The sequence below is a fragment of the Epinephelus moara genome, chromosome 8, assembly GCF_006386435.1.
Source record: "Epinephelus moara isolate mb chromosome 8, YSFRI_EMoa_1.0, whole genome shotgun sequence".
NCBI classification, from domain to species: Eukaryota; Metazoa; Chordata; class Actinopteri; order Perciformes; family Serranidae; genus Epinephelus; species Epinephelus moara.
Window position 1 is genome coordinate 21,973,316 of NC_065513.1, and position 11,913 is coordinate 21,985,228.

Below are 11,913 nucleotides of genomic sequence, written 5' to 3' on the forward strand. Positions count from 1 at the left end.
ACACCACAGGACTGCACAGCTCAGTGCTGCTCTGATAAGAGAGCGCACCCTTCAGATATAATCACGTGTCTAAATAGACAGGAGGAAACTAATCCCACGTGAACATGAACACTAAAATTTGTATTTAATTATTGCCGACACTATGTACAGAATGGACAGTCAATGGACAAAAACTACAGTTTTGATAAGCAATTATGGAAGCTATTTATCAAGCAACAATGACAAACATTTGCTAATTCCATCTTGTCAGATGTACAGATTTTTTTTCTGACATTTTATTGACTAAACAATTCATCAACAACTAACTGAGGGATGAATTTGTAGAAGAGAATATGCAGTGTACTCCCTTGGTCAGGCTAGGTAGCTATGTTTAAACCCATAGGACCATGGATGGATTACTAAATGGGCCTCCCAAGCACAGGCCCAGGGGCCTAATGTTTCAGGACCACTTAAAAGAGACACAAAAAGACCACAGCGATTTAAAACAACCACAAAGAGACACAAAATGGTCTCAAAGGCACACAACATGACCAAAAAAAGGCACGTACTTGGGCATGCAGACATGTTCAAGACGACCTGCTGAAGTGAAGACAGGTGATTTTAGTGACTTTGAACGTGGCATGGTTGTTGGTGCCAGATGGGCTGGTCTGAGTATTTCACAAACTGCTGATCTACTGGGATTTTCACACACAACCATCTCTAGGGTTTACAGAGGATGGTCTGGAAAAGAGAAATATCCAGTGAGCAGCAGTTCTCTCGACAATAATGCCTTGTTGATGCCAGAGGTCAGAGGAGAATGGCCAGACTGGGTCAAGATGATAGAAAGGCAACAGCAACTCAAATAACCACTCATTACAACCAAGGTATGCAGAAGACCATCTCTGCAAAAAACAACAGGCAGCTAACAACAGGAAACTGAGGCTACAATTCACACAGGCTCACCAAAATTGGACAATTGAAGATTGGAAAAACATTGCCTGGTTTGATGAGTCTGGATTTCTGGGTCAGGGTCAAAATTTGGCTCAAACAACATGAAAGCATGGATCCATCCTGCCTTGTATCAAGCGTTCAGGCTGGTGGTGGTGGTGTAATGGTGTGGGGGATATTTACTTGGCACAATTTGGGCCCCTTAGCACCAACTGAGCATGGTTTAAACACCACAGCCTACCTGAGTATTGTTGCTGACCGTGTCCATCCCTTTATGACCACAGTGTACCCATCTTCTGATGGCTACTTCCAGCAGGATAACGCACCATGTCACAAAGCTCAAATCATCTCAAACTGGTTTCTTGAACATGACAATGAGTTCACTGTACTCCAATGGCCTCCACAGTCACCAGATCTCAATCCAATAGAGCACCTTTGGGATGTGGTGGAATGGGAGATTCACATCATGGATGTGCAGCCCACAAGTCTGCAGCAACTGCGTGATGCAATCATGTCAATATGGACCAAAATCTCTGAGGAATGTTTCCAGCACCTTGTTGAATCTATACCACAGAGAATTAACGCAGTTCTGAAGGCAAAAGGGGTCCAACCTGGATCAAGACAGACTTAGCTTGCTAAACAGGTCCACATCTTTACAGGAGGTGAGAATTTTAACTAATATCTATTAAGAGCATGATGTAATCCAATACAACACCACAAACTACATACTCATAAATGAACAAAAAGTTAAAATCAACACCTCTCCAACAGAGACTAGCTTATTTCCAATGTAATAAAGTTCACTAAACTAATATTTGCTGCATTAATTATACTGTATTTAGGGTAGCTCTTGGTATTTTGTACATCCTCAGTAAGTGTAATGTCTGGTGGATTTTTTGTGGTCATCTTTCCCCTACTAACACTTGGCTAGTAGAGCGTGAAGGGAGGATAGAGCAGGTTAGCTCAGAGACCTGAAATGCTCCTTCAGAAAGATTTCTCTCCCTGTCTCTCTGCGTCGCTCTCCCCCTCTCTGTTGGCGCCGCACCAGCAGAGAGAGCACTGATTGGGAAAGCCATATGGCAGGTAACAAACCAAGGGCAGGCTTCATGTCCACACTGTGCCGCGGCTCAGGCAGCCTGCCACCTCATCTAAAGGGCTCATCTGATTTGGCTCTGTATTCTAGGGTATGTATATGTATGTATGTATGTGTATGTGTAAAGTATGTAGACCAAAGCTCAGTGTAAATATGCCAAGAGTGTTACTGACGCTGCACCATCACCAGCTCGCTGGTGTGAACAGCAGTTCAGAGTAGTCTCAAAGCCGCAGAGTCAGCAGTGAATTTCACCGTCACACCAGCTGGGAATGGCAATGGCCTTAGGCAGACTGACAATCGCTGCTGTTGTGTACAGCGGATCTGTCAAAGCACAGCACAGCCGTGTGTAAGCAAAGCAACACTTTGTTCTCAACTGGCTGTTTAAAGGAGGCTCGCCTAATGATTGTAACAATTACGTAACTGCCTCTTTCACTGTGAGGAAGAGATGTGATGAGTCTGCAGCATTTCTTCATTAGAGTCACAAAAATAGCTCCTCAATTGAAATGCCTCATCTTTGTAAATCATTAAGGTGAGTCTCTGACCACAAATAACAGAAGCTGCCATCTGTGAAGTGTGAAGTACAGCAGCTGCAGGTTCAGTCGTGCAGGCAAAGTGTTACTGAAAACACTATTTGTATCGATGGAGGAACACTGGCACTATTTCATCAATCAAAGTGTCCAACAAACTACTGTCAGTGTTGAAAGATCTCTGGAGAACAACACAAAGAGGAAAAAATAGCTCTGAGTGACTCAGAGTGTGATGCCCAAAATATTAAGTGGAGCATTTTTCCACATACTGTAGTGCCTGACCAATGAATGAACATTCAGAGGATAAAGATGAAGAGGAAGCTGAGCGTGCTACTCAAAACATGGAGCTGCAACAGCTGAGGGACAGACTTTATATCCAGTTTACTTCTGCCATCTAGTGGTGACATAGTGTGTGTCACTTCTACATACAGCAAAGCTAGTGATAACTCTTGGGTGCTGACTGATGGGCAGGAATTCTACAAAGGGGATTAATAAATTGAATTATTTATTACTACACAACTGTCTCTATATATCATCTTTTGTCATTTCTTATTAGCAGTTGTTTACCTACTATATGCCGTCAGAAAAACCCTTGACTGCTCTCAGACTTTGCCTCAGGAGCCCTGGTGTTAAAATAGGGCTGATTAACAAAAAGGTAAAAAAAAAAAAAAAAAAGAAGTGTATAATGTTATGGTTTCATGTTTTTATGGTACGAAAGGTACTATTTTTGGTGACATGTTATTTATGAATCTCTTTCTTTCAGCTCATTAATACCAAAAAATCTGAGATGTTATCATTTAGAGTCAATAATGTAGAGAACCAGTATTTCTCACCAACCCAGTCCCCAGAAAAAAATGTTGGCATGGCATTTTTCTGCAAACTTGGTACATATGTTAAAACTTTACATTTAGTTGTTTTAATTTTCATCTTTATGTTGTGACAAGGCTGTGGTTAAGGTCAGAAAAATGGCCTAAAATACCCGGATTTGTCGCAACAAATGTCCTGAACTATCATTTAAAAACATACACTTTTAATGGTCTTGAACAGTTGTCTGTCGCCATCTTCTACTTTGCAGCCATCTCACCTAAGTGTCATAGCATCCACCAGCCCCTCCTCACCCTGATGAGAAGCTCAGCTCACATACATGTACTCTGATCTGCATAATATGTATGAAACCTACAAATGTAGAATTTGCAGAAACATACAATGCCAACATTTTATCCTGGTGACTGGTCTGTTTTCACAGCACTAAACTACAATTAGGTATGGGATGTGAGGATAAAGGAATGTTATGAGAAAGGTTAAAAGGGGACAGGAGGGGGGAAAAGATTTATTACCTTAATCCTGAGCTGACACACACAGTGAGAGACGATGTGGACACGAAGGTTGTCTGATCAGGGCACAGGATCACTGCAGACATCAGATGGACAGTTTTATGTGTGCTGAGGGCTGGTGTTCAATCACCGTCAATCTAACACATTCAATGCTTTTTAAAACCCAAACAATAGGACAGGTTTTGTTTTCATGAATGAACCATATGGTGGATGTTTTAATCCGTTCACTAAAAAATGTAATTACGTTAATTTAAATGAAGCACACCAAGTTTTAGACTGGCTGCTTGTCAAAATCAACTTGCACATTTGTCCCCAAGTTCAGATACTGTAAGTGCTCCTCAAATGGGGATACGCTTACCCCTAGGGGTACTTTGGAGTACTGCAGGGGCTACGTGAGTTGGGTTTTTTTTATGATCATTTAAAAAATATTAGTCATGCATAATTCCCAGCATAATTATATCTCTAAATTGTACGTGCAATTTATCACAAAGACGCAGTTCAATGCAAATACAATGCCATCTTAATGTGACAAAAAATTGGGTTTGCCGCAAATTTAGTGACAGATGCAAAACATCTGAAACATCAGTTTCAAAGGGGTTAAAAGTTTGAGAACTACTGAGATAGATAACTTGCATTTCTTGTGTTTAAAAAATCAGACTTTATGACAGTGTGCGATGTTGGACTTCACATAAATACTAACCAGGGACATATTTTCAATCATTCAAACAATCAATTTATTTGTCACATGAAATCATGAGAGTATGATTTCAGTGAAATGCAATATGACGGTTCCTCAAATTTGTGCAAAACAGTGTTATAAATTTTTGATATCCCTTGAAAAGCAATGGCTCCCCTGGAAACAGAGAGAGACAATATATTTATATTATATGAATATCATGACATGAGACTGGATATTGTCTTAAATTTTGGAAACTGTCTTTTCCTGGATTTAAAGGCTTCATTACAGTAAAATAATGTATTTTTTCTGAACCTACCAGACTGTTATAGCTGTTCTATTATTTATCTTTACGCACTTAGTCATTATATCCACATTACTGATGATTATTTATCAATGATTTCACTGTGTAAATATTTTGTGAAAGCATCAATAGCCCACCCTTCAACTGTTCAAACTGTTGCAATATCAGTAGAGGTATTTGATCAAAAATATTGTAAAATATAATCAGATTTTTTCCATATCACCCAGCCCTTCCTAGAAAAACAAAAAATTAAATGCTTCAGGAATCAGCTGTAATGCTAAGTCTTATTCATAAGCTACAAATAAGATAAATAGCTTTGGGGCTAAAATGTGCAAAATTGTGACCTATATTGTTTCATAAGTATATTGTATTAGATTTCCTGAACTGTTGTTTTTTCTCTTAGCCTTTTGAACTTATCTGACCAGGCCTGTGTGCATGTTGGTGTGGAGCTGACCTCAATGGTGAAAACAGGTAAGAGTTAAAAAGGCAAAGAGGGAGAATTAAGAGAAGAAAGGAAATGGAACAGGAAGTGCAGGGGAGGAGGAGGCCGGAGGCTGGTGTCAGTCCCCCTGAGTCCCATTCCCTTCCCCTCGCTCCTCCCTCCTCTCATTCCTCATCTCCTCTCCTGCTCCGTCCCTTTTCCTCTGTGTATTTTTCTTCCCATGATTCCTTACACATGGCTTCCTCTGACCCCTTCATTAAAAGAATTATTCCATCCTCCTCTCAGCTCCACTCATCTTTTCCTCACAGGTGGCGAACCAACATTGCAAAACACCTCCATTCGCACATCGTCCCTCTGCGGTCAGAGCCTCGGAAACTTGTTAATCTGTCACTGGAGCAAATTTCTGAAATATTTGATTCAGTTTAATTACATCAAAGTAAAATACGAGAACATCTGGCTTTACTGTTTCAACCTCTGAAACCTCAGAATACTGGAATACCCTCTGTGGACCGTTAGAGTAATTACAAGGTATAACCAGAGTCAAAACAGACAGTGACTCCCCTCCTGACACCCAGCGACTCCTCACTTTGTCCCAATCTGTTCCCTTAGATGTACAGCCCGCCTCCTTCCACCTGTCTCCTATTCTTCCTTTCTAATCAGGCGTCTCTGCCAATCAATTTGATCGCCATGACAACACTTTGCATGACGCCCCCTCCACCACTGCCGCTACCCACCCTTATAAACAAAAACAAAACAAAACACACAAAAAAAGAAGCTAAATTCCGACAGCTCAGGATTGATGAAGGGGAGTCCTGTCAAAGGCCAGAGATTAGATTAGGACTGACGCACGCACGCACACACACACACACACACACACACACACACACACACACATAGACACAGACCACAACAGAGCTCAGAGGCAGCAGGTGCTTTTGGTTAAACCTTAATTACATGATCTCTGATTTTTCTAATTGATATGGTAATGACTATGTAATTAATGCAAAAGCAGAAATACCAGCAGCTCTCCTAATGAATGGATTTATTTGATTAGATATCCTCCTGCATATTTATGGATGCTGGTATACAGAGGACGGTGAGACATATAAAACGGTTGTTTGTGGTTGTTGTCACAGTGTTGCCACCGCTGGCATGTGACAGAATTTGACATACAAACCCAATTGATGTTGCCTGCAACAAATCATGCTGAGAAAAATATTGTAACTAAAAGAGATGCTGTATGTTTGCTGTCTCTTATAGTCAAAATTATTCTAGTGAAGAACACTGGAGCTCAGGGGAGAGGAAAGATTTGCTCTTTTACAAGTAGGTGGCGCTATGGGGCTGCCTCAGACACACAGGAGCCACAGTTTGCATGAATGATCATGAGCAGCACTGATGCACCCACTGAAATTTGAAAATTACAAAAAAGTTGCCATTAAAAGTCTGAAGATAAATTTTGGTTTGAAGACAACTCACATCTGTTTAGAGCAGCGATAAAAAGCTGCAACGCATCTGCAGACACACACACACACACACACACACACGCACACACGCAGAGCTATAACTTCATTGGCAAAGGGTCAACTGTGACAACTAGATATGACCCAGCTGCAATTACTCTCTGCCTCCGCAGCACTCGCAGGGAGGGAGGAGGACGGATATTTGTGGAGAGACTCCAGTATGATAAGTCACCTTCTGGGGATGAGAAATCATTTCTCCCCGCTTGCACCAAAACGTCCTCTAATGTGTGTCTCCATATGTCTTCTCCTCTTCTCCTGTGAGGTATCTGGAGGGATATTTCGTGAGGAAGTCAAATGAAAGCACATGTGGGCCTTGACCAAGTGTGTAGAGCAGAGACCTCAGGCCTCCTCCACCTTTCACTTAGCTATAACCGCACCACCCAGACAGTGCTCTGACAGCTGATCTGGACACTGCTGTACCTGTCTCTCCTGTTCAGTCTATAGGTTTGCAAAGGAGAGGGAAGAGAAATCCAATAACAGACAAGACTGACAGCTACGGCACCGGTTGATGTGTGGTAATGGTTTCGGAGATTTTTAGGGTTAGCCTACTTCAACAGCATTAATAGCAGTCCATCGGAAAGACTGGTTATTTGCCACTTAGGTAAGATGGAGGGCTTTCACTGCAAGAGAGGGCGAAGGATTTGTTTGAGGGAACACATATGAAACAGGAGGTTTGGGGCTCCTCTGTTTGGAAATTTTGTGCATCAAACACTTAATTTCTTGGATTCTGATGAATTTTAATGCACCAGTTTGTGCGTTTTCTGCATCAATTCATGGTGTAAATGTCTATTTTTGTCAAAAGTATTCAGCTACTTTCATGTTTTTACTGTGGAGCACAAATGCAAATGTTCTGAATATTAAGAAGGGATGTGTCCCCTTTGTCCCCCATGAAATATACGCCTATGATTACAAGGATGTTTTTGATGGGGCTTTGAGTAACAGATCAACAGCACATCATCACCTATGACAAGGGTCATGTATTTTGGTTTCTATCTGGAGTGGATGTCCATTTAGAGACATCAAATGTCTCCACTTTCAGGAAATAAGGACTCCCCTGCTGTCTAGACCATTCTACAAAAATCTAATTAAATAATTGCCGAGTCATACAATCTTGTTTTTGTATAAGCAGATGGAAATTTGTCATAAAGTTAATTTTAGACTTAAATTACTGCATCCAGGACTTCTATTTAAAAACAATAATACTGCTCCTGGCACTTGTTTAATAAATGGTGTGGAGAAAGATCATTTTAATCCCACATATACTAGTTGATGTTTCAAAATAGCCTACCATGAGACTCAAAATGGCGTTTGCTGTTCGCTCTGGGCCTGCAGCTGCCTTAGCTGCACTTCACGCCAAAAGGGTCACAAGTTATGAAAACATCAATCAAAACGAGCACGAAACACAAAATAAAACTTTCCACAAGCCTGCTTTTGGATTTGCTGCCTGCTAATTTCGTTTACTGAAGCGCAGCTTTGAGGACGCGCAGGCTCGCAGAGACAGACAGGAGAGCAGCTAATACCATTAATGAATGGTGGAGCGCTAGTTGGTTAACTAACTTACCTCTGAATAATGTGTTTCTTACGGGGCCACTCGGGCCACGGTTGATGGATGGCCTTACAGAAGCCGGGTCAATTAGCCAGGCTGGGTTTCCCTCCGTGTCGGCAGCAGACAGCACCGGGAGAGCTCCCACCTTTGTCACGCGGCCTGGCTGTAATTAATCACCAGTGTGGGGCCTTCTCACCTCACACCGGCGCGCGCACAAACAGCCAATACGTGCGTTTGGCCCAAATTACATCCCCAGTCCTCTAATCTGGCTAATTGTCAATATTATACCCAGAGGAGGAGAGAGATCGTGACATAAAAAGTCTTCTCTACTGGCAAAAACATCTATCCTGCAATACAGCATGCACACTGCATATTTTATAAAGAGGAGGATGTTTGGAAAATGTACTAACAAGGCACACCTAAGACATAGTGAAACCAAAAGAGACAGTTAGGTATATAGCATAGTATAGTAGGCCTATAATATTGTATAGTATATATCTGCACAACAGACACCACTTAATGAGGGGAGAGCGGGGTCAGTTGGGACATTTTGTGCATGAAATAACCTATTACTCACAGACCACTTTAACAGTTATGAAAATAATCTTATCTCTTAATAGATACAGCTGTTTGCCAACAATGTAAGTTCATTTCATTTATTTGACTCATGACCATACCACCTTGTACATAGCATAACCATTACATACAATAATAACAGAACATTGTCACACAGCATGGCTTAAATACAACAAATGATACTCAAACAAAGGAAGCACATTCTTAAAAAAAAACACCTTAAAAATTAATTTAAACACAGATTTATTGAACAGTTTATTAAGCGTTTTACAGCCTAACCCAAATGTGAAAGGCACAATTTTGTAAAATGTACAAGGAGTGCTTGTATCCAAAATTCAGCATCCCTGGGACAGTGGGTTGGGTCCGTTGGGACACATTATTCTGGGCTAAAAAATATACTTTAAATTGATTTTTTTTTTTTTTTTTTTTTTAAAGTGCAGTCTAAATTTGAGCACCTGTTCACACATTTCTTTTAGGAAATGGAAACACTTGCAAAATGACCCCGCTCTCCCCTAACTAATGCTGTTGACAGTATACATGCATGCAGGAGTCTGTATGTTAACTTATGATCAGAAACATGCAACATGCATAATATCTGTGTCTTTCACTGTCTTTATTAATGTGCATAAAGTCAGTATTATAAAAATAAGTGATGAGCCTTTACATCTACCTGGATGATAAAGAGTTCACATATTTAAAAGGACAAAAGTCATTAGGTTTGATAAAAGTTTCCACACAGGATCAGAAACAGGAGGAACACACTCAGTGACTTTTAAAATGTAATTTATCTCGGAAGCATCACTCTAGTTACGCGTCTCACCCTGTGCAGCTGTTACTGTGCAGCTCTCTCTCTCCCTCACACACACACACACACACACACACACACACACACACAGGTACACGGAGCACAGATTGAGAGGCAGGGACAGAGACGTCACTCTGTGTTCACAGAACATACTCCTGCGGTCTGGACAAAAGCAGCAGGCTGACAGATGAGGTTTGTGTTTGTGGGGGGGCAGGGGAGCTATGTGTTGCTGTTGCTGCTGTTGTGTGTGTGTGTCTCTGTGTGTGTATGTGTGCACTTATGCATATGTGCATGCATGCATGTCTGAGCCTGTGTGTGTGCCCCTATAAGTGAATGTGGCTGTGTGTGTTTACATGTGTGTATATATGTGTGTGTATTTTGTTGGGGGGGTGGGGTGGGGGTGAGGGGGTCTCATGGGGCAGCTCTGTGTCTGTCCCATCTGCCACCCCACTCTACTGACACCCAAGGGAATGGCAGAAAGGGTGGGGGATTCATTTTGAAAAAGGGAATCAGGGGTCCAGTGGTCTAATGGGCAACAATGCAGGTTTTACTGACGGGCCAAAGGCAAAGGACACCGGCTGGGTGTGTGGAAGCCAATCTACCAATCTATTTGACAAAACAGTGGGCCACCCCTGTCAAGCTCTGCCTCCGTCTGCCTAATAAGGCACGCACACCCCTGAAATTGTGCCTCAAATGAAAAAGGGGTGCACTGTATTTTACACACACACACACACACACACACACACACAGGCGATGCATACACCCGGGGCTAATGTCAGCCTAATGCATGGCCATGCTGTGGCCGGAGGGCTAATTGGGTATATAAACACAAACACATCCCCTGAGAGGCAGGAGGGGAAGGGTGTATTTGGTGCTATATGCTCCCTGTATTGTTAGGCAGACAATACTGTAACTTAAACATGGAAGCACATCAGTACTTAAGCAGTGTCGATAATGAAAGATGACATGGTGTTTGCTCTCATATGCCCAGCAGCTTGATGCGCTTTTTGAAGCTGAGCACGCAGTGTGATGTGGAACGACTTGGTGGCAGGTGGCATCTCATCCTGTCTTTATCCAAACTGTGATCAGAAGACGGTAAATGGCGCCGCGCCGCAGCCTCGACAACAGCAACAACAAAACAGTCATGTGGAAGAGAAGCATATGGCTCTTGCACCACTGGGCAGAAGGAGCACTCAGCAAGATGAATGCTGAGGTGCTGGGAACAAAGCTGACTTTAACTTGTCAAATTAACAGCATATCAAAAGAGAGAGAGAGAGATGAGGAGGAGAAGAAGGAAGAGGCAGCAGTCTGAGCTTTTTTTTGACACATGCCACTTGATGGTGACAAAGACAGCTCAGAGAGAAACAGTGACTCACTGCTGGGGTCAGATCTCAGACAGTGTCAGCAGCTGTTTGAAGTCCACATGTCTCTCACTGTCTCCGAGCTGAGTTGTTGATACACTGTTTGTCCATACATGTATCATACAAACACACACACACACACAGACGTGCATCCACTGGGTGCTACCCTGCCCCCTCACTGCTTTGAGCGCTATGTTAATGAAACAGTTGCTGTTTCCTGGCATAACATTAATTACCCGATCAAAATAGAGTGGGTAATTAACTGCCCTTCTTTACCAGTGCTAATTACATTAGCAGAGAAGGGCCATTTCAGGGGAGCAAAAGAGAGGAGAGAAAGAAAGACGGGATGAAGCAGTACCAAACAAAGACCGGAAAACAAGGCAGTAGTGAGGCACATGTCTAGGCGTGTGTGTGTGTTTTAAGAGAGAGAAAGAGACAGAGAGGAGGAGGCCACGTTGGAGGGAGACTCATGTGGTTCTCATTCGGGCCCCCAGAGGCTCGGTCCTCAGAGAAAAGCAGGCTTATTGAAGAGGAGAGAGATGGGGGGGGTGTTGTTGTTTATCTTGACATGCTCTACTCAGTCTTTAACGCTCGCATCACAATTAAGATGCTGCGGCTCATCAGCTATGTATACAAAACAGTGTAGCAAGCTGCACGAGCACACAGGTGATGGGCACATTCAGAAATAGATCCAGCACAACCCTCAGATGTGGAGGAAAATCTTTATGTCCAGGAAATTGTGTTTGTGTGTGAGGAGAGACGTACTTACTCTACAAATAACTTAAAACAACATTTGTGACTT

General features: G+C 42.3%; 1 long non-coding RNA gene across 1 annotated transcript in view; it reads right to left on the reverse strand.

Annotated features, from left to right (window-relative positions):
• LOC126393797 (uncharacterized) overlaps positions 1-8,512 on the reverse strand; it is a 69,550-nt gene extending 61,038 nt beyond the window's left edge. The window contains exons 1-2 of the long non-coding RNA XR_007570304.1: positions 8,385-8,512; positions 3,885-3,957 (exon numbers count right to left, since the gene is read on the reverse strand). This is a non-coding gene — a long non-coding RNA (uncharacterized LOC126393797). The remainder of the gene's footprint in view (positions 1-3,884; positions 3,958-8,384) is intronic.
• Positions 8,513-11,913: the final 3,401 nt, after the last annotated feature.